The sequence below is a fragment of the Adiantum capillus-veneris genome, chromosome 25 (assembly GCF_014529385.1).
Source record: "Adiantum capillus-veneris isolate H3 chromosome 25, ASM1452938v2, whole genome shotgun sequence".
Classification (NCBI taxonomy): domain Eukaryota; kingdom Viridiplantae; phylum Streptophyta; class Polypodiopsida; order Polypodiales; family Pteridaceae; genus Adiantum; species Adiantum capillus-veneris.
This window is the reverse complement of record NC_140955.1, coordinates 4,605,957-4,629,482: the sequence shown is the minus strand read 5'-3', so window position 1 is coordinate 4,629,482 and position 23,526 is coordinate 4,605,957.

Sequence of the window (23,526 nt, the reverse complement as noted above, 5' to 3'; positions counted from 1 at the left end):
CCGGGGTGGATAACAACTCAATCAATCCTTGTGAATCCATCACCTTGTTAGAAGAAAGTCTTTGAGATGGGATTGCTCTCACTTCCGACTTAGCTTCGTACTCTCCTAGGTAAGAGGGTAAAGTTCTCAACGAGTCTGGTTGGTTGTGCCCTGAACTAATTGATCCTTGGTCTCCCCCTTGTGAATGTATCTCAAAGTTCATTTGCACCCTTGCCTCAAATTCTTCAATAGGAGGTAAGATCACATTCTTTTCTTGTCTAGTGCTATTCATGTGGTTAATCATCTTATTAGCCTCGTTGGCCTCTTGGATTTGCTTCCACAGATCGTCTAGACCGTTACAGTCCTTACCCATTTCTGCCAATATTTTAGGCTGGAACCCGTCACTTGCCCCATCGGTGGTATTTGGCACTATGATAGGCTCTCCTCTGGACACATAGGCATTAGTGAGTCTTTCCTTTGTTTCCACATGTTTCTCTAAAGCTGGCTGGATAGGGGTTGGAGCTGGTGCTCAAGCCAATTTGCAGGTTTACCCAGCGGGTCTTCCATCAATGATTGATCCGTTTTGATCATCTTTTTACACATATCCAACCTCTGTTTTTCTATTTCTGCATATGGATAAGTCATCCACCTTTACTCCTGGGTTTGGTTCTTTTTAAGTCGAGCTTCATAAGCTTTTAGAAGTGCATCCAGCTTCTCATTTACCTTGTCTTCCAGTACAGATCCTCCTGATCCTGCACTTTTGGGCTCTGCTATTTCCTTGGGTGCTATAGTTGCTGTGGTGTGTGAGCTTAAGCTAGCTAGATCCTCTAACCGCTCCAATCTGTCCTTTGTATGTTTTAACTCCTCGGATAGGGCTGTTTGCTCTCGTTCTTTCTTGGCTTTCCTACGCGCCTTTCTAGCTTTCCAAGTGCTTCTCTGATTTTTCGTTTCTGAACTTTGAGCATCGGTTTTTGGTTCTTCAACTATGGGTTCATTCATCCTTCTTTGAGCTTGGGCTCGTGTTACTGCCTGAATAGGTATGATTATTTCACTTTCCGATCCTCTGCTCAAAGGTACTGTTTCTAACATGTTCAAGGTGGTTTTTGCTCCTTTGCTCGGGTTTTTAGGGCAATCGAGAATCAAATGAGTAATTCCACATTCTGGGCAATACGCATTGACTCTAATGATTTCATCATGAGGACAGTCTCTCAGCCAATGGTCTCCACCACACTTGTAATAGGGTCCCTTGGGTTGTTGAGGTGCTCCTTGAGCTCCTCTTTGTTGGTAAGCATGTCTCTGTCCGCCCATGCCTCCATTGGATATGAACATTAGTGTTTGTTCATCTAGGATATATCTTCCTTCTCCTAGTGCCCTTGTAGCAATTGGTGGTCCTTGATTTCCTATCATGCTCCATGGTTCTGGTGTCGAGGGTTCTTCCGGTATAGATAGGGTTTGCCGCATATCCATTGGGATCTTCATAATATGCATGCATAGGCACCAAAGCCTTCTCCTTTGATTCAGTTAGTGTTGGTGTGTATCTTATACCAACTGGTTGTAATCTTGGTAGGGGTGGTTGTTGCCCCAACACCGTTTGTGGTCTTTCTACACCTACAGGTCCTGGTAAGTTTCCTGCTTGATATCTAGGCATCGGTGGAACTTGAGGGAAAGCTGGAGCTTGGGGAGCGTAAGGTCTCTCTCTCACATATCCCTTGTTATAATAACATTCCTCGGTCCCATGGTTTGTCCATTTTTGTTCAATAGCACACCACTTGGGCTGCTTAGCATGGGGTTTGGCGTACAAGTTGATCTTTTTTAGCACTTCATCTACAAGCTGCTCCTGGTTTACCGCTACTTCTCCTTTTGGTGCTGTCTTAGAAGACTTGCTTCCACTTTGCTGTGAAGACGAATCGTCATCAAGGTCCTTGAACTCCCCTTCTTTGTAGACCGCACAATTGTCCACAAGGTAAAGAGCCTCCGTTGTCAACTCATTCAACGTCGTGCTCCTCTTCATATGTAGGTCTTTCTGGAGATCTGCATTCCTTAGTCCTTGGATGAATATCAGCATAAGTCTGGACTGAGTTGGTAGTTCTTCAACAGGACATAACTTAACATATCTTTTTAGTCTTAGAGCTGCCTTTCGTATAGATTCTCCATTTTTCTGTTTGAATTTATGGATCTGTGAGACGGTATTATGAGCTATTCCCCTTTGAGAGAATTCCTCGATAAACTCGTCAAACACTTCCTCCATCGACTCAAAGTCTCTACGCTCTACAGAGTCAAACCAAGTGGCAGCATCATCCTCTACGGTTAGTCCAAACCCTGCAAATTGGGTAGGAAAATCTAACACCTCTTCGGCTCTAATTACATGCACAAAGGCTGCTACATGATCTCTTGGGTCTCTGCTTCCTGTGTATTTCTTGTTTACCCATTTTTGCACTTGAGAAGGTCTAATTCTTTGATGGTCTACGAACCTCATCATTGGATCACCCCGTGTTAATCGGTATACCTCCTCAGGTCTTCTGTAATAGGCTGGTTCCTCTCCCAATAGTGCTCCTAAGCCATAATTTCTAAGGTTCTTGCTAGAGGTGGTTCTTCTCTTCGAACTCGTTCTATGGGTGGTCCTCCTAGCTCTATTGACCCTTGAGTCTTTGTCTTAATCTTTGCCTAGTACCTTGAATAGAGTGGTGGTTCTTGCAAATCCCTAAGCCCTCATGCGGCTTGATAACCCTCTCGGTTTTGGTCTGATTCCTTTGTTGCACTCTGTCAAAGCCATGCCTGCAATGATGGCTGATTTGCTGGTTGTTCTTGGTTGTTGAATGCTTGCGGTCGGGTGGAATGTGAGGTAGCATCATACTCATCTGAAAAAGGATTCATTGACTTGCTTGGGGTGTAGGTGGCTCTTGACACTTGCTCAGGGAAATATGCCGATGCTCTTGGTCCTGTTGCCCTCTCTACCTCCTCTGGGAGAATACGTTGGTATTCTCGCCCGTATCTATCAACAAAAACTATGCCCTTCCCCGTAGCAGTTTCATAAGAGAATAAGTAAAGAACCTTGTCTTTGCTTAATTTGTTTATGTATGGTTCTTTGCTGCAAAAGTAAGAGACTATACCCTCACTCTCATGTTTGTAGATTCCCACGTTCTCGTTATAAGTTGGAACTCTGGTCGTTTTCTTATCATACATAAAAATAGCTCCAGGCCGATCAATGTTTGGTGGCGGTTCTTGAGCTTCTGAAACCATTTTCCCTTTTGCCACGTTATCTCCATATTTGTTGTAATCGTCAGGGTTACTAACTATTAAATAGTGGTTCCCATTTTCGTCTCGGAATCTATCTCCATCATCATACACTCTGATTATCTCCAATCTTTGAGCTGGCCTCTCTTCAATACAAATGCACTTGCGGCCTCGATAGTCAGAATAGACTAGGGCTCCTCTCGAGTTTGTTCCCTCTAAGAAGATCACCATGAGCTTGGAATCATTCAAAGGATTTTGGGAGGTGCTTCCTCCTCGCATCGGTCCATCATAGGTGAAACCTCCTGGCTGTTGACTACCCATCATGAAGAAAGATTTGTCTGAAGAAGTTTCAGTATCACTACCTTCCTCAATAATCGGTGCTAGCGGATCTAGCCTTGCCTGAGTTACACTCTCTTCGGTGGACACTAAGCTACCTTGGTCACCTACCACCTTCTGGTCTCTAACAATGTATCTTTCTGATCTTAAATTCATCAAACTTATCAATGCAATTTATCACAAATCCAACCACTCACCTGGCAAAGGTCAGTTTCTGCTCAACTTCTTGCTTTGTTGCTGAATATACCTGTACACAAGCGTTTTAATTTCAACAATTGAATCAAAGCATTTTATCTGCTAGAGGTTATCTTAGTAATGATTGGTATAACTGGAGTGTTAATCTCAACCACTACTATATTTTATACACTGCTTATGTTCTGGATTAGGTCTGCTAATCTGAAACAGTACTACCCTCCGATGTTGGTCAATTTACGCGAAAAAGTCTGAATTCAGTCTTTGCTTCGTCAAATGGGCAAACAAGGTCCAAATTCACTTGTGAAAGAAGTTCTGGAACCCCTAAGCCAAATAGAATCTCACTGTCTATGCCAGGTCAAATTTTCCTTGCAGTATGCCTCAATAGACATTCTACACGTAGGATGTCTCCTGCTGTGTTTTGCTTGGATTTTTGCACTGTAGTTTCCCCTTGTTGTGCTGAGCTTACAGCTTCTTTTACTTTTTGATTTGGACACCTATTAGCTGGTCAATGAGTCAGAAATCTATTCCGACAGCCTGTTGCTGATATTGATCAGTCTAATCAACTCCAAATTGGACCAAAATTGACTAGGAGGCTTGCCTTAGGCTATATAACACCTTACTATGCTCAAAGTCAAAGTCTGGCTTCAATTTCTTGCATTAGACATCCTACGTGTAGGATGTCTTTTTCATCAGAATGGCTTCAAACTCAAAGGCCAGGCTCCCCTTGAGTTGCTGATCACTTTGGTATACTCAAAATTCAGTTTGGAGTCCAAAATCACTCAAAAGACATCCTACGTGTAGGATGTCTTTTTGGCCTGTTTGACCCTAGACTTGTCCCACAGCTTCCTCTTGATGTCAGTAACCCAGTGGTATGCTTATATTTTGGTTTGGATGTCAAAAGTCCCAAATTTCAGATGTTCTTTCCTTTTTCAGTCAAAAGTGCTAAAGTTCGCTTCGAACCCAATTTTCTCACTCAAATGACGTGAAACCCCTTTCAATCACTCAATATATCATACAAGACATGCTCATGCAATCATCTTATGGTTTTGGTCTGAAAATAATGTTTTGGCACTATTTGAGTAGGATGTCTGGCAATTTCAGTCTATCTGGCCTTCTCCTGTCAAGATATGGACAAATTTCCACTTTCTAGTTGAAATTAGGGTAAACCCTACCGCCTGAACACACTGGTCAACTCAAAATCCCGAAATTCCTTCCAGATTAGCCTGTAGACATCCTACACGTAGGATGTCTCCTGGCTTAAAATTAAATTTTTTTTCTTACAGGAATGCTCCTGATGCTCTGTAGATCTATCAGAAACACTCACACTAACTTTTGGACTTCAATGAGGCTTTCAAACACACTTCTACGTCTTTTTGCGTCTTTTGCGTCTTTTACAAACTTGTAATGATTTTACCAAGCAAGTGTACATACATGATATGCTCTAGATCCTGAATCATGATGTCCTACTTACTCTACTCCTATCTATCATGTGAAATGGTGATGATGGTGTTTTTGGTTGCTTTTTGGCCTCTCCGGAATTTCAAGCACTCCTCTCACCGCTTCTACCACTCCAACTCCTACTCTAGAACTCGACTACCACCTAAAACTACCTAAGTCTACCTCATCTACCTAAGTCGAAGGATCTAGGCCAGACACACGCTTCCTATACTCCCTCTAAGACCTAGAGAGTCCTCCACCCTCTGATCCTATCTAAATGTAAAGCGAGACTCTTGGCAAGCCAAAAATCCCAATCCTCAAGGATTAGTCTCGGTCACCTACCTAAGGTTTTCGTCCCCAGCAGCGGTGCCAATGTTGGACGGATACGCCGCGACGGACGTCAGCACAACGAGAACTCACCTAACATGTAATGTTAGCTAAGGATGAAGCTCGACCCGCAGGCGCGTGGAAGCAAGCATAAGGTGTCAACCTACACTCGACCGACTCCTAACTAATTCCTACAGAGGTCTCTACCAATTGTCTCAGTCACAGCCTTCAAGAGTGCATAAGAGGAAACTTCCTACAACGCTGTCTAGAGCCGAACACCCATCAAACAATCTCGAAACACCATAGAACTTGAAGGAGACCCTACTAATACCAATAGGTTGCTTTTCCTATGGTCTATGAACCAAAATCCCAACCCAAAACACACGGTGCAGAAACACGTAGGACGTCTGGCCAAAATCTGCAAGTCTTTGTTTTCGAAATCTAAAGTACCTAATGTGTAGTTCTACTCAATGTGAACGCGTGGATATGCTGCAATGCAAAATCGGACAACGTATACTCACCCAAACACCCGATGAAGCTCGTAGAAGGAGCTTGCAAAACCGGACCGTACACACGCAATGTAGGTATCGGCGCGTAGCTCTCGTCGGGGGCAACACGCTGCACTTCTTTGCACTAGATTCCGACCATCAGAGCACACGTAGCGTCAAGATGAAGCTCACACTCTCTCTCTCGTACACAGTATGCTCACTCACAGACTTCAAAACTTGTTTTAAAATTACAAAAGGTCTTTCATTAAGGTCAAAAAGTGGTATATATACCTTACAATTTCTCAAACCCTAAAGTTCCAAAATCAACCATCTACTCAATCTAACTATCAGAACTGGGATACAATCTAGAAAATTATAAGGTGAAAAATAAGGTTTTCCTCAATGAATGAATAATTACAAATAATAATAATCCTCCGAGTAGTTACTACCGTGGGGTGTGTCCACCTTCTAACAATGGGGAGCTTTTGAATGCTTGGTGAAGCTTCTTTGAAACTTGTTGATGATGGGGAGATTTCGAATGCTTGGTGAAGCTTCTTTGAAACTTGTTGACGCTTCTCTTATGAATCTCAAAAAAAGAAATCGGTATTGTTGGCAGGATACCCCTCTTCTAAAGGGGGTGCTTTGCTTTTCAATGCTTTGGGGTGGGGAGGCTCTATGAGAAACCCCTATAGTGGCAATGTTTTGTGGAAAAACCCCTTATTTTGGAGGCCTTAAGGCCCTTAGACCTGGCTCGTGGACAAGTTGAGCTGCGAGAAGGGGGGCCACTTTGTGGCGAACCCGAACTGCTTCTAAAAAACAATGTAGCACTGGGGTGAGGTTCGTGGCTCTACAGGAAGCACATGGGATGTTTGTGGCTTTGGCTAGTTAGTTGCGGGCCAATCGGAGATAGTCAAACAAAAATGCATAGACCGGTCATCTACGGGACACCGATGGGAGGCGATCAAATGGAGAGCAAATTTCGGTCAGAGTCCGATGCGTTCCGACCCAAACTCATGAATTTTTTTTTAATTTGTTCATGTTGAAGTTCAGTCAGTTCACCCTCCTTTGACCACGGTTGAGACGCCTAGTTGCCCACCAACTAAGCACTAGTTGGCCCATTTAAGGGGGGGCTCCCACATTGTTTTGTCCACATAGTCACACACACACACACACACACACACATAATCACCTTCAAAAGCAGAGATCAAGGGTGTTGTTGAAAGCTCTTTCAAAGCACAATCAAAATGAAGCTTTTGATTATACAATAAATCAAGAAAAAAACCACACAAAGGTAGTGCAAAATAGAGCCTAATTTATTAGCTAAGAATTGAAATGTTAGGGGCTCAATACCGCAACCAATTAGTGCATTAAGCAAAACTAGGCTATAATGCGTATTTATTCAGCCCAAAACCTATTGCAATCACTTATGTAAGGGCAGTGGATCTAGGCATTAAGCCATGAACTTGCCAAAAATACTTGCTCAGAGATTACATATATTGATGGAGTGGTCCGCCAAAATATGTATAGCATTCTACATCCTTACGATCTATAGGAGAGTATTTATGGCCATGGTTATCCATCATGACCACATGTATATTTGTCCCATCTGTGTATGCAAAAACCTACAGTTTTTGTGGTCGGCCAGCTCCTCAATGCGTGGTTCATCACATCTATGATAGAGTGTTTGTTCTCCATTATTATATCTATACATCCCCACATAGGTGTTGTCCATATTGATCCACTATGTCTCATGAACATGCCTAAGCACAACGTTTTGCTTGTCCAACTCGGGTGGTTCATCTACTAATTCCTCATCTAATTTGTCCTTGGTGCCAGATTATCCCCATTTTTTTTACAATGAATGGGTTATGCACAGCTAGATACGTCATTCCTTCCCGATCAAAGTATCTATCTTTGTTATAGTTCACACCTACAAGGTCCTTAAAGACCGAGAGAGGGAGAGAAACAGTGAGAAGGAAAGAGAATAGAGAGATAGAGGTCTTAAGTTCAATTCTCATCGGATAGACCTTTAAGGTATTGTGGGATTGTCCAAGTGTGTGTGCATGTGAATGAGGATTTATGATAAGCAATAAAAACAAAAAAATCTTTTTAATTAAATTTTTTCCATGTTGATCATTTCCTAATCACGAACGACGCAAGAATTTTGAAGGTCGATAGTTAGTGGGTCCGCAAGCAGTTTGTAGGGGCCACTAGGAGAGAGAGTCGTGAGAGGAAGCCACCAAGCAGATAGGCAGGGGGCACTAGCAAGAGAGCCAAGGGGGTTGTGTGTGCACAAGGGAACCCGCCAGGTAGTTAGAGCTGAGCACTAGAGAGAATGTGATTGTGTGTGTAGGGGGTAGTGCACACACACACACACACACACAGAGAGAGAGAGAGAGAGAGAGAGAGAGAGAGAGAGAGAGAGAGAGAGAGAGAGAGAGAGAGAGAGAGAGAGAGAGAGAGAGAGAGAGAGAAGCCACCTGGTTGGAGTCGAGAGAGAGAAACAGAGATTTCATTTCTGTAGCACAAGAAAAGAAAGAGAGAGAGAGAGAGTACTGAGTGAGTGTGTGTGTTCGGCTATCTAAGCATAGGAGAGAGAGAGAGAGCCTTATCTCTGTGTATGGCTGCATGTGTGTGTGTATGTGTATAGGTAGTAGAGAGAGAGATTTACTTGTAGAGTAAAGAGGGAGAGAGAAGGATCATTTCTTAGTGAGTAGAGAAGGGAGTAGTTGAGTGGTTTCATGCTTATGCTTATATGTATGTGTGTGTGTGTGTGACACGTATTGTGTGTGTAGTGCTAGTAGAGAGAGAGAATCATATTGTAGCACCATTGTTCCAAGATAGTAGAGATAGAAATAGTTTGCATAGCAAGAAGGGTGATCGAGACTCTTTTGCATGCAATTGAGTTGCTAGTGTGAGTATTATAGAGAGAGAAAGTGAGAGAGAGATAGATGGAGAGAGAGAGAAGGAAAGAGAGTCAAAATTCAAACCCTATACATAGGAATGCAAAGGCAAAGACGACTATGAACCAAAGCACGACTTAGTAAGCAAGAACGGTTGTGGAAATCTGGACATCACAAAATTGTGGTTAGTAAGGTGAATATCAAGAGCAAATAATGATTGTGAAGTTAAATTTTAATATCAATGAAAAGGTTGAAAGAAAAAATATGAATTTCTATTAGAAGTTTTTAGTTTCAAAGTTATTGCATCGTATTCGATAATTAAAAATAGAAGAAAATAAATTGACATATGCATTTTAGTATTACCATTGGGTTCAAGATTAGAAAATAGATTTCTATCAATAAATTTTTTATCTTATTGTATCTTCTATGTCGCAAAAAGGCTGATGTGTGTGCATACATTTGCAAATTAATCAGAATCTGTTGTAATCTAAGTGTTATAAACATCATTTAAATGCTTAAAACATTCATTAGCAACGTTAGCACATGAATACTGTGAACTTATATGAAAATCATATTTAAATGTCTTTTACAATAGTGTTAGTGTATGCTTAGCAAGAAATTAGGGTATTTAGAGGCTAGTTAGGGGGCCGTTTAGGTTGTTGGACTATGTTAGTAAAGACTTGGAAGGCATAGGCATTTTTGGTGCTTCGTCGAGAGATGGCTGGCTATTTTAGCTACAGGGCACCTCGGTGCATAGACTTTGCACGCTGATTGTACTTGGATTTGACCTAGAGTCCTAGAATGAGAAATTAAGCGTTTACAATTAAGTTATTGAGTGAGCCAACATATACATTCACACGGGGTCCTTGGACTTAAAGAGCCGTGAATGTTTGTGTGTGAGCGATAATCAGGAATATCAAAGCGCACTTGTGTCTGAGGAATTTAGGGTTTTCTATTCAGGTTCTTGACTTTGGGAGTTAATACAAATAGAAGCTCACACTTATGTTGTCAGAATAGGTCAGCGAATTGCCTGACTTAGATAAGTGGAAGATACTGACCAAGATTCTTAACGCTACAACTACCATCGACTATACCCATAGGGAGCTGCATATTGATTGGATGTGTAGCACACTAGTAGAAGAAGATACGTACTTAGATGAGTATACCGAGGACGAGAGGGATTTATGTGTGGATGCATATGAAAATTGAGACTTCAAAATTTGTAGTAAATCCACCTTGTGAACCAAAACCTGAGCCCCTCACACACCTTGACACATATGTAGCTATTCAGTTGATCGCCCATTGGAAACTAGTAGATGTAATCTACTACAAGACCATTCAATTTAACCACGGTGGGGGTTATCATTACAAAAGGCTCTCAATTTGAGTAGAAAGACTGTTAATTTTTAGTGCTTTTAGAAATTACTTAGCACTTGGGAGTGGGGTTCCATTAGAGTTAGATCCCTTTATGATAAAGGAGCATAGGGACATACTTGAGCGAAAGGAGAAGGCAGTGAATGTTTGGCTTCTTTGGAAGCAAGCAAGTCTAAAGAGGATGCTTGGGGACCTAGAAGCTAACATAGAGTGTCTCAAAGAATATAAAGGTTGGGACTTTAACCCCAACAATACTGAGACGACTAAGTCTAGAGAATTACTAAATCAACCACAATCGGGACAAAAGAGAAACACTTGTTGTCGAGTTTGGCATTCACCATGTGTGATAGGAAGTCAAATTGTAGCAATTATTATAAAGAAAGCTAATTTAAGTTGAACAATTGGTAGATTGACATACGTGAGTAAGATAAAACCTCATCTACAGTCTTTGATAACTCAATTACTTCAGTCAAGACCATATTAGGAAAAGTGGGAAAATCTCAATTCCCAGATTGGACAACTTTCAATATATCATGTACAAGGTGTTGACGTTTTGTACTAGACTAAACATTTGAAAGAAACATTGGCCAAGAAAAATTATGGTTTTGGGGTGGTTGCACCATCAAGAGACTAGTAAATTGATTCCATTGTCATTGTTTATACTCTATTGTCCTACCTACAACTTATCTTAACATGGAGACATTGAATTGAAGGCCCACAACTTGTTCAAGCTAAGGTCAAATGGAGTATTTCAATTTTTAGTTCAAGGTCCACCACTTGTCCAAGCTAGCATCCATTGAGAAATAAACCCACTTGTGCATGACATCAAAGAAACACACACCTCTAATCTAGAAATTCTTCACTTAAGGTACGATCCATTTTAAAATTTGTAGCATATGTCAATTGCAACATAGGAGGGCTAGTTTCAAGGTGCATTTGTCTAGGATAGGCTATGGAGGGATGCAAAGTCCACTTCTTATCTAAGCTACAATTAGTGAAAGGGTAAGCAAACGTGTTTACATACAAATTTTGCTAAGTACTTCTCCATTGCAACATAGAAGGTTTAATTTAAAGTTCAAGAAATTAGGCTAAAAACATATATAATGAAATAGATACTGCCCACAAAAAAAATTAAATATGTTATTTTATACCAAATTGGAGAAGTTAACGTCTAGAAGCATCCAATTATGCCTAGACCCTAATAAAGATATGCATGCATACATTGACATCTCAATACATGCACTTAGACTCCATGGTTTTCCTCTTGGCATATTTTAGTTTCCAAAACTCTCTTACATAGAGGATGTAAAATAACCATTCTTGATTCAAACATTTTCTCCACGAACAAGGTCTCTCACACAATTCAGTCCATGATTTCTTTTCTCCCAATGCAAACAATTAGACTTTATATTTTTCCTTTCAAAGACTTGTAGGTTCTAAAACTCTTTTATATGAAGGACACAAAAATAAATGTTTTAGGAAAACATGCGTGCCAAGAGCAAGGTATTTCTTGCACGTCCATGAATTCTCCATTTCATACTTGTAAGGTTTATTTTGATATCAACCATAAGTTTCTCCTACTTACAAATGGATGGAGCCTTGAGATGGAATGATATAGAATTGCTAAAGAACAAATATAATTTTTTTAATATATATCATGATGAAACACAACCATAATCTAGTAAAATGAGTCCCCAAAAACAAGATGCAATCTAGAACTACATTGAAATCTCCTTAAACTTGAATACACTCTAGTAATATAGTGCAGTCCCCTTAGACTAGGGTACAGTTCATTGACACATTTTTTGTTCTAAAGCAGGTGCTTTGCCATTACATTGGATTCTCCTTGTAATTGGATACACTCTAGTAATACATGGAAGTCCTCTTAGAGTAGAGTGAACTCCATTACAAGTCCCTTAGAACAAAGCATGATCCATCACACATAGGATTCTCCTTATGATAGCATACACTAGATTAATACGTGGAAGTTCCCTTAGAGAAGGGTGCACCCCATGTACAAATAATTTTATTTATAATAGGATATCCTATAGAGTAGGGTGCACTCTATGCAAGTGTTCATCAAATTGACATATCTTTGTTTAAAGATAAACTTTGAGCTATATAGTAATACAAATACACATCATACTAAAAGGACATCATCTGACCATAAAAAGGATCATTTCCAACCTTCTTTAATGTTATCGCATTGACACGTACACATGGAGTACATGATTTGTCTCAAGATCACTATACTGATTTACAATTGTGTTACGGGTATAATCTCTCTAGTGTCTTGCATACAACCATCCAAGTAGCCATGGAATAATTGTTTCTTGCAAGAATCTTTGAAGCTGCTTAGGTGTTGCCTCCACATCTTTGGAAATATAAGATATGTTCCTGGCATATTCCACATCATCATATATGGACTATCATAAAAAATGAAAGGATTCTTTGCATCCAAGTCCTCAAACACCTTCCAAATATCGCTCAAGTTTTATGATAAACCCTTCTAAATCCTAACATGATGTTTGGATTTTGGCAACACTTGTTACTCATAAAGATCTTGAACTTTCTATAATGCTTTGGGAAACATTTTTGTGTGATGTTTGGCACTCTTGTTAGGTTATAGAAACTCCATATCCACAACTCAAAGTATCCACCACAAAAATCCAAAAACATTTCTGCGTCTAGGCACACCACATGATAAAATTCATCTTTGTCCTCCATAAGACGCATGTGTTGAGCCCAAGATGGCATAGAATCTCCATGTTTTGTTTCAACTGTCTTCAAAGGTAGCCCTTCTAGGTCCAAAACAAGCACTCTTTGATATTCTTGACAGCAAGTGCCAGGTGACAAGGAGGTGATTGATATATACGACAAGGCCTTGGATGAGGTTGGTTGGGTGCTTCAAAACCTTCCTTCAAATCATGCCTACAGATAGTCGACCCACTTTCTTGTAGTGATGACTCTGCAATTGAAAAACAAGAAATTTATTATGTTTCAAAGGATACAAACAGTTTCTACATTTTCTACACTATGGTATTATTAGATGCCAAAGTCCATCATCAACTTACTCATTTCTATAAACAAATCCCAATTGAAAAACTTACAAAGCTTCACCATTTCTCCAAGCTATGCTTCTTTGAAGCATGGAGAAAAGTAAGGTCTACCACCCGGATATTCTAGGCTCCACTCTGAACGGGAGAAAAGTAAGACCTACCATAGGTCACTAGGTTTGATAATGAGGGGTCTCTTCTTTCAAGGTCTACCACTTTTCCAAGGTACACTTCATACAATATAGTGGTGGATAGCTAGACTTGATTGGGAATGGGAGAAAAGGTGCAAGGTCCACCACATGTCCAACCTCTTAGGATCTTGCTTAGATGTTTTCCTTCTAACTTCATGGAAGACTTGTGATATGTTTCCATGAGGGGATTTACCAAAAAGTCCACCACCTTTCCAAGCTTGCTCCATGATGGAATATCTAGAAATATTCTTTTTGAGATCTGCAAGAAGAAACAAAAAGAAAAATTTTATATCATGCACATGTATATTCAAGTATGTGAAACAAGGTTCAAGTCATAAAAGATACCTTAGGGGTGTGTTTTATTTAGCCTTAGAAAATTGTTCTCAGCTTTGACCTTGTTTATATAAGCCTTTGCAGTGGTTGCCTTCAATGGCCCCTTTATAGTACATTTCAGTTACCTAGCTAGAATGATCAATTGTGGTGCCTTCATGCTTTCAATAGCTGTACCTTCCTTTTCCTGTATCTCTTGTATTTGTGCTCGTCTGATGTCATTGTTGTGAGTTTTGTCACTTGCTCAATTGTGTTTTCCTTCAAGCATAGCTTCACCTTTGTCATATTTTTCAGGAGTTATCCTTCTTGTAAAGAACACCTTGGCTGACCAACCATCATTTTTTTTCTTCCAATTCTCTTTTATTTCTTTATATTCACTCTCATTTGTCAATGCTCGTTGTCTGTAACAATTAGAGGCAATGAAATTTCGTAGATACCTTGTCTCATCCAGCTCAAATAAATAGGGAAGCAACTCCTCCAAGAGCATATTGTCAACCAGTTTTTCACCATCAAATTGGGATGGAAAAATACAATTGTTTGTAGGGGAAATGCATCCCTTTTAAGGAGAGTAATCAATAAGCATTGTTCTTCGTGGGTCACATTCATACCCCATGGCAATTTTAGCTAGAGGCTTGAACATTGCCTCAACGGTTGGATTGTCAGGTCTAAATAATTTATTGCTTTGACAAGTGTAGCAACCTTCTTCATTCCAAATTGCAAAGAAAGTAAATGTACCTTTTGCTAAGCTCTCTAGTGCTTTAAGAATTTGAAGCACATTGTTCCTAGTAGCCGTCGACCAAATTGCAACATTAAACCTCTGTAATATAGTCTTCAAGAATTGGATGCAACCTGGCCTAAGTATAATATATCTTTTTGGATCTAGTTGCACTGATTGGTGGTGTGAGGACGGTTGAGGGGAACGTTTCAATAGCAGACCATTTAAGTCCAAAATAATTGTGAGTATGGACTTCTCAAAATCTGCACTAGATGAAGTAGCAACAAAAGGAAATGGCTCTTGAGCAAACATTTTAGTCTCTTTTGAAGTAGGTTGTATTTTTGGAGTAAGCATTTCTTTATTCTCATTGTTGCAAGCTTGCTCAAGGTGCACATCACCAGACTTTGGTATAGACGTATCATTCACCTTGGGCATATAAAAAATAATAGAATCAAGGGATTCAACAATTGCGGACTTAAGCACAGGGGCTTTATCTATCCCAATTTGCGAACCTAAAAAACACAAATAACATTGGTTCCTCAAAAATCACTAGAATTTAAATCACCAATTTTAACAATGTGGAAGTCAAACTGAGGAGTTTATTCAAGATAAAATCAATATTATAATCCTTGCAAAAATTGGTACACAAGGCAACACTAGATCTTTTGTAACAAACTTGTACACCCTACAATTTATTAAAAATTACTAAAGGCCACATAAAGTTAATAACAACCATGATTTACTTGATGGAGATTTGATCCATTAAAAGTCATATTAACACATGTAATTAAGACTTCTATTCATATAAATACTTGAAAACATCAAATAAAGTCATAGTCAACAAATTATGTGTCTCCTCATTCAAGTCGACCAATAGTCTCAACACATGCATAGCCATAACCTTTTGATTTAATGTCTAAAGATAAGCCTTTATCCAAAGGTCTTAATTTTGGATGAAATATATAGCTACATTTTGGACACTCGTACAATGAGAGGTACTTTTGTAATCCAACACGTTTCCCTTTTCTACAAATTTACAAATCTATGCTTAGTTAATCTCTCTCTTTTTCTATATTCAATCCTTCTCTCAATAGACTTTAATAGAAGCAAGGTCTACCACTTGTCCAAGCCAGTGCAAGGAAATGGATATTGTTTTAAATCTACCACAATTAGACTCCATAGAAGGTTCACCATCACCACTTGTTTGAATTAGCCTCCATGGAAGGTCCACTACTTGTCCAAGCTATATGGGGTTGTTTGAAGGTCTAACACACTTCTCGAGATTCGGATCTATGTAAGGTTCACATACCCATGCTAGCACTGAAAGTATAAAATAAAGGGGATAGTACGAGGTCTAAAACTCATCTATTCAAGATCTTAAGTCTAGGTTAGTGTTTTTTTTAAATCTAAGGGTTCATCACTCAAAAATTATAAGATTATTCTCTACACTTAAACCTTTAATTCTTGAAGATGAAAAAGATGGACTCAAAAAATACTACATAAAAAAAAACCTAACATTAAGAGTATCAAATCAACAAGAATAGATGTTAACATATACAAGAAGTTCAAAACATACGTCCTTCCATTTACAAGTAGGCCTCCATTGACAAAGGAGGTTGGTCTTCTTCTCCTTCTTCTTCTTCTGGAGAAATCTCTTCTCTGATGGGCCTTGAAGGCTTGCCCACTTTTCTATATCAGCATGGGCCTTAACAAATTCAAGAAGCGTGGTTGCTGAGGTTCCTTGCTTTTGCACGCTCTCAACTAAGCAGATAACGTCTTTTTTTGTTGTAATCCTTCTTGTGCAACCAGGGAGACATCACTAAAGATATCTACAAGCTTGCGATCTTCAAAAAAGTATGTATCAATGTAGTGCTTGACAGAAACTCTTTTTTTGGCTTCCAAATATTGAAAATCTGACATGCCTTCATTTTATACTTGAAGCAAAGAACAATCAACTGGCATGGGATGTTCTTCTGATCTCCTTCTCAGGTCTTCAAATGCATTACCTTGTCCCATGAAGGCAATAACCAAAAGGATTTGAATTGCTTCTTTGCAAGGTCCTAATGGAAAGTGATGCAAGGCACCACAACAATGGTATTTCACATTATCTCCCATACTCTAGAATGCACATTGCACTTTTGTGAGTTTAGAGAAAGCTATAAATGCAAGAACACAAATCCAGGATCAATTGAGCCTCTAAAAATAGCCAACATCCCATCCATAGCATTGCTAAATATCTCTTCACTCCACTGCAAGTTGTCCCCATAGTGTTTTGTCAAGTCTAAAATGCATAAGCTAATAGGAATTTGGTTGTTGAAGTGGAGCTTCAAGTAGAGATTTCCTTCCATCTGTAGGTTCACCACATAGATGGACCATGACAAATCAAGAGACTCAATTTTCTCCTTGTGAAAGTGAATTTCCCATTGCATGTATTTTATAGATTCATTCGGAAAATCCATTTTCTTTGTTCCACGCTTCAAGCTATGTTTGTCCCATTTCTCACATAGCATTAGAATGGTTTTATAAAATGCATCATTGATTTTATACATGCTGACTATTTCCTCCCAATATTTACACGGTGATGACTCTTTCAAAGCATTGAAGCCTTTAAGAAGTGCATCTTGAACGAGTTTGTCTTGTTTGAGTTTCTTGATTCAATCATACATATCAATTACATCACCATCTTTTGCACTCTTTGACAATAAAATCTTCTCATCTTTAATTTCTTCTTGAATGATCTTTACCTCTAATTCCTCAAGACTGCAAAGAAATTTGAATACTGTTGTTGGGGGTTTCTTGTTCTCCTCCTCAAGCCTTGTAGTAATTTCTACCCAACAATTATAAACTCGATCAGAATATGTAACCATGTGTGCCTCTTTAGCAATCCAAATTTCTCCTGCACTCATTCTTGCCAATCGAAGAAAACTCTAGAAAGAAACATAACACCAATGAGAATAACGAACTTAAGTGTTCATTTAATGACAGTAAGAAAGAATAAGAAAGACACTTACATCCCATCCATCACAAGATGTATGTCCCTCTGCAACACCAGTTGCTAGCCTTTGATGGTTGTCCTGAATAGATCCATTGACTTTGCAAATTCCACAATATTGGACTGTAAGGTTGCTTGACATACAATGCTTTAGCCTCATCATTTGCAATGGCAGATATAGCAGTTGCAACCATTGGAGGAGCATTTACAACAATACGAGCCTTTTGAAATTTATACACGTCAATTAATTTTTGAAATATCTCATTGCTCTTTTGTTCATTGTAAAGAAAAATTTTTGCCACAGAAATTGAATGTCGGCCATCAAGAATCCAATAATGATAATCTTGTACTTTGCCCTCTTGTACCTCTTCTGCTACCAAAGGTATACCCTGCTTTGCCTTTGCATTTTGAACACGTATTAAGTATGCACATGCTGCAGACTTAGTTGTACTCCAAGAAAATCCAAATAGCATGCTTTTAGCATTGTTTCCATCAATAGTATGTACATTATAGAGATCAGGATCCAACCAACAATTTTGAATAGGGATATCAAACTCCTTATATTGGAATGGTAAATAGCTTATACACTTACTCATTCCACCTGTATCTTTTTCTTGTCCTTTCATGGCCTCTCTACCTCTAGAGCTTCTGGATCCACGATTCTCATCTTGGATGTTGAACCTTGTGTTGAGGATGCTAGAGATGCATTGTCTACATCCAAAATAGAACTAGTCTCCTTAGGTGCTACTTTTTGCACTTTGAATTTCTTGTTTATAGGTGGTTGTGAAGCTTTCACATTCTTTCCTTGTAGTGTGGCTATGATGGAGCTTTGAAGTTGATCTAATGTGACACCTTGAGTTGAATCTCAATCTTCCATCCTTGAGAAAACATTGTCTCATCTTTATTTTGAGACATGTGGGAAATTGCATTTTTCCCTGGAGATAATTGGAATTCTTGATTCATTGTGACTACAATATCAATGCATTACACATGTGGATGACCATCAACTGTAGAGACAGAGGATTCCACTACTTGGACAACATCTTCAAATAGACTGTCATTCTCTTTCTTTGCAATAAATAGATGCACCTTATGAAATTGTGCACCCTCCACACCATGTATATCCAGATACCAATTTCCTTTGATCATTACAAGTATAGTCAATTGAGACAGCCACCCTTGTAACATTTCTTTTTGGAGCCATATCTTCCTGAAAAAAAACAAATTCAGTTGTTAATAAATAATATAGTCCACCACTTGTCCAACCTACTTCCAAGGTGGTTGTAGGTCCACCACTTGTCCAAGCTAGCTCTACTGAAACAACCTATCTCTATTCTTTCAAGGTCAATATATGAATGGACTGTAGCTACTATGTGAATGGAGTGTAGCTAATATGTCTATTAGCATGAATGGTTTGGGGCAAAGGTCCACCACTTTTCCAACCTACTATCCATTGTATTATGGAGGCTTTAGCCCAAGGTGGATTGAAGGTCCACCACCTGTCCAAGCTAGCTCTGTTGAAACAAGCTATCTATATTGTTTCAAGGTCGACGTGTGAATTTGAGTGTAGTTACTATGTCTTATTCCATGGATGTTTTGTGGCAAAGGTCCACCCCTTGTCCAACCTCTTATCCATTGTGTTATGGAGGTTTTATCCCAAGGTGGTTTGAAGGTCCACCACCTGTCCAAGATAGTTCTATTGAAACAAGATATCTCTATTCTTTGAAGGTCAATGTGTGAATGGAGTGTAGATACTATGTTTACTACCATGGATGGCTTGGGGTAGAGGTTCACCACTTGTCCAACCTACTATCCATTGCGTTATGGAGGTTTTAGCCCTATGTGGTTTGAAGGTCACTCTGTGAATGGAGTGTAGCTACTATATTTACTACCATTGATGGTTTAGGGCAGAGGTCCACCACTTGTCCAATCTACTAACCATTGTGTAATGAAGGTTTTAGCCCAAGGTGGTTTGAAGGTCCACCACCTGTCCAAGCTAGCTTTATTGAATAGTCCTATCTCTAGTATGATCACGTGGATGATTTGGGGTAGAGATCCAAGTCCAACCTACTATCCATTGTGTTATTGAGGTTTTAGCCCAAGGGTTTGAAGGTCCACCATATGTCCAAGCTAGATCTATTGAAAGAAGCTATCTCCATTGTTTGAAGGTCAATGTGTGAATGAAGTAGAGCTACTATGTTTACTACCATTGATGGTTTGGGGCAGAGGTCCACCACTTGTCCAACCTACTAACCATTGCGTTGTGGCGGTTTTAGTCCAAGTTTGTTTGAAGATCCACAACCTATCCAAGCTAGCTCTATTGAAAGAATCTATCACTATTGTTTGAAGGTTAAAGTGTGAATGGAGTCTAACTACTATGTTTATGACGATGGAGGGTTTGGGATAGAGGTCCATCACTTGTCCAACCTACTAACCATTGTGTTATGGAGGTTTTAGCCCAAGGTGGTTTGAAGGTCCACCACCTATCCAAGCTAGCTCTATTGGATAGTCCTATCTCTACTCTATAGTGTGGATGGTTTGGGATAGAGATCTAGTACTTGTCCAACCTACTATCCATTGTGTTATCGAGGTTTTAGCCCAAGGTGGTTTGAAGGTCCACCACCTACCCAAGCTAGCTCTATTGAAAGAAGCTATCTCTATTGTTTGAACGTCATTGTGTGAATGGAGTGTAGGTACTATGTTTACTACCATGGATGGTTTGGGTAGAGGACCATCACTTCTCCAACCTACTAGCCATTGTGCTATGTAGGTTTTAGCCCTATGTGGTTTGAAGATCCACCAACTATCCAAGCTCACTCTATTCACAATAGTCCTATATCTACTCTGATAGAGTGGATGGTTTTGGCTAGAGGTCCAACACTTGTCTAACCTACTATCCATTGTGTTATGGAGGTTTTACTCCAAGACGGTTTGAAAGTCCACCACCTATCCAAGCTCTACTGAAAAAATCTATCTCTATTGTTTGAAGGTCAATGTGTGAATGGAGTGTAGCTACTATGTTTACTACCATGGATGTTTTGGGGTAGAGCTCCACCACTTGTCCAACCTACTATCCATTGTGTTATGGAGGTTTATATCCAAGGTGGTTTGAAGGTCCACCACCTGTTTAAGCTAGCTCTATTTAAAAATCCATCTCTATTGTTTGAAGGTCAATTTGTGAATGGAGTGTAGCAGGGTACATGTCCACCATTTGTCCAACCTAATTTCCATTATGTGCTAGAGGTTTTAACCCAAGTTGGTTTGAAGATCCACCACCTATCCAAGCTAGATCTATTGAATAAAACTATCTCTATTGTTTCAAAGTCAGTGTGTTAATGGAGTGTAGCTACTTTGTTTACTACCATGAATGGTTTGGGGCAAATCTCCACCACTTTTCCAACCTACTATCCATTGTGTTAAGGAGGTTTTAGCCCAAGATTGTTTGAAGGTCCACCACCTGTCCAAGCTAGCTCCTTTGAAATAAGCTATCTCTATTGTTTCAAGGTCAATGTGTGAATGGAGTGTAGCTACTTTTTTTACTACCATGGATGGTTTGGGGTAGAGTTCCACCACTTTTCCAACCTACTATATATTTTTTTATTGAGTTTTTAGCCCAAGGTTGTTTGAAGGTCCAACACGTGTCCAAACTAGCTCTTTTGAATTGTCCTATCTCTAGTCTGATCACGTGGATGGTTTGGGGTAGAGGTCCACCACTTGTCCAACCTACTTACCATTGTGTTATGGAGGTTTTATCCCATGGTGGTTTGAAGGTCCATCACCTGTCCAAGCTAGCTCTATTGAACAGTCTTATCTCTAGTCTGATGATGTGGATGGTTTGGGGTAGAGGTCCAACACTTTTCCAACCTACTATCCATTGTGTTATTGAGGTTTATCCCAAGGTGGTTTGAAGTTCCACCACCTGTACAAGTTAGCTCTATTGAAAGAATATATCACTATTGTTTCAAGGTTAAAGTGTGAATGGAGTCTAGATACTGTGTTTACTACCATGAAGGGTTTGGGACGGAGGTCCATCACTTGTCCAACCTACTAACCATGGTATTATGGAGGTTTTAGTCCAAGGTGGTTTGAAGGTCCACCACCTGTCCAAGCTAGCTCTTTTGAATAGTTCTATCTCTACTCTAATAGCGTGGATGGTTTGGGTAGAGGTCTAACGCTTGTCCAACCTACTATCCATTGTGTTATTGAGGTTTTGGCCCAAGGTGGTTTGGAGGTCCACCACCTGCCCAAGCTAGCTCTATTGAAAGAAGCTATATCTATTGTTTGAAGGTCAACGTCTGAATGGAGTTTAACTACCTTGTTTACTACCATGGATGGTTTGGACAGAGGACCATCAATTGTCCAACCTACTAGCCATTGTGTTATGCACGTTTTAGCCCTATCTGGTTTGAAGGTCCACCACTTGTCCAAGCTCGCTCTATTGAATACTCCTATCTCTACTCTGATCGCATGGATGGTTTTGGCTAGAGGTCCACCAACCTACTATCCATTGTGTTATGGAGGTTTTAGCCCAAGGCTCTTTGAAGGTCCACCACCTATCCAAGCTAGATCTGTTAAAACAAGCTATCTCTAATTTTTGAAGGTCAATGTGTGAATGGAGTGTAGATACTATGTTTACTACCATGGATGGTTTGGGGCAGAGGTCCACCACTTGTCCAACCTACTAGCCATTGTGTTATGGAGGTTTAAGTCCAAGGTGGTTTGAAGGTCCACCACCTATCCAAGGTACCTCTATTGAAAAAATCTATCTCTATTGTTTGAAGGTCAATTTGTGAATGGAGTGTACCTACTATGTTTACTACCATGGATGGTTTGGGGCAGAGGTCCACCACTTGTCCAACCTAATTTCCATTGTGTTTTGGAGGTTTTAGCCTAGGTTGGTTTGAAGGTCCACCACCTATCCAAGCTAGATCTATTGAACAAATCTATCTCTATTGTTTCAAAGTCAGTGTGTGAATGGAGTGTAGCTACTTTGTTTACTACCATGGACAGCTTGGGGCAAAGGTCCACCTCCCTTCATCCTACTATCCATTGTTTTATGGAGGTTTTAACCCAAGATTGTTTGAAGGTCCACAACCTGTTCAATCTAGCTCCATTGAAAGAATTTATCTCTATTGTTTCAGGGTCAATGTGTGAATGGAATGTAGCTACTTTGTTAACTACCATGGATGGTTTGGGGCAGAGGTCCACCACTTGTCCAACCTACTATCCATTGTGTCATGGGGGATTTAGCAGCACAAGGTGGTTCCAAGCTAGCTCTATTGAAAGAAGATATCTATATTATTTCAAGGTCAATGTGTGAATGGAGTGTAACTACTATGTTTATTACCATGGATAGTATGGGGCAGAGGTCCACCATTTGTCCATCCTACTATCCATTGTGTTATGGAGGTTTTAGCTGAGGATGGTGTGAAGGTGGATCACATGTTCAATTTATCTCTTTTATTTCAAGGTCAATGTGTGAATTAAGTGTAACTACTATCTCTATTACCATGGATGGTTTGGGGCATAGGTCCACCACAACCTACTATCCCTTGTGTTATAAAGCTTTTAGCCCAAGGTGGTTTTAACGTCCACCACTTGTCCAAGCTAGATTTACTGAAAGAAGCTATCTCTATTGTTTGATGGTCAATGTGTGAATGGAGTGTCTACTATGTTTACTACCAGGAATGGTTTGGGGAAAAGGTCCTTGTCCAATCTACTAACCATTGTGTTAGGAAGGTTTTAGCCCAAGGTTGTTTGAAGGTCCGCCACTTGTGCAAGCTATCTCTATTTAAAGAAGTTATCTCTATTGTTTGAAGACAATGTGTGAATGGAGTGTAGATACTATGCTTACTATCATGGATGGTTTGTGGCAGAGGTCCATCACTTGTCCAACCTACTATCCATTGTGTCATGGAGGCTTTAGCACACGGTGGTTTGAAGTTCCAACACTTATCCAAGCTAGCTCT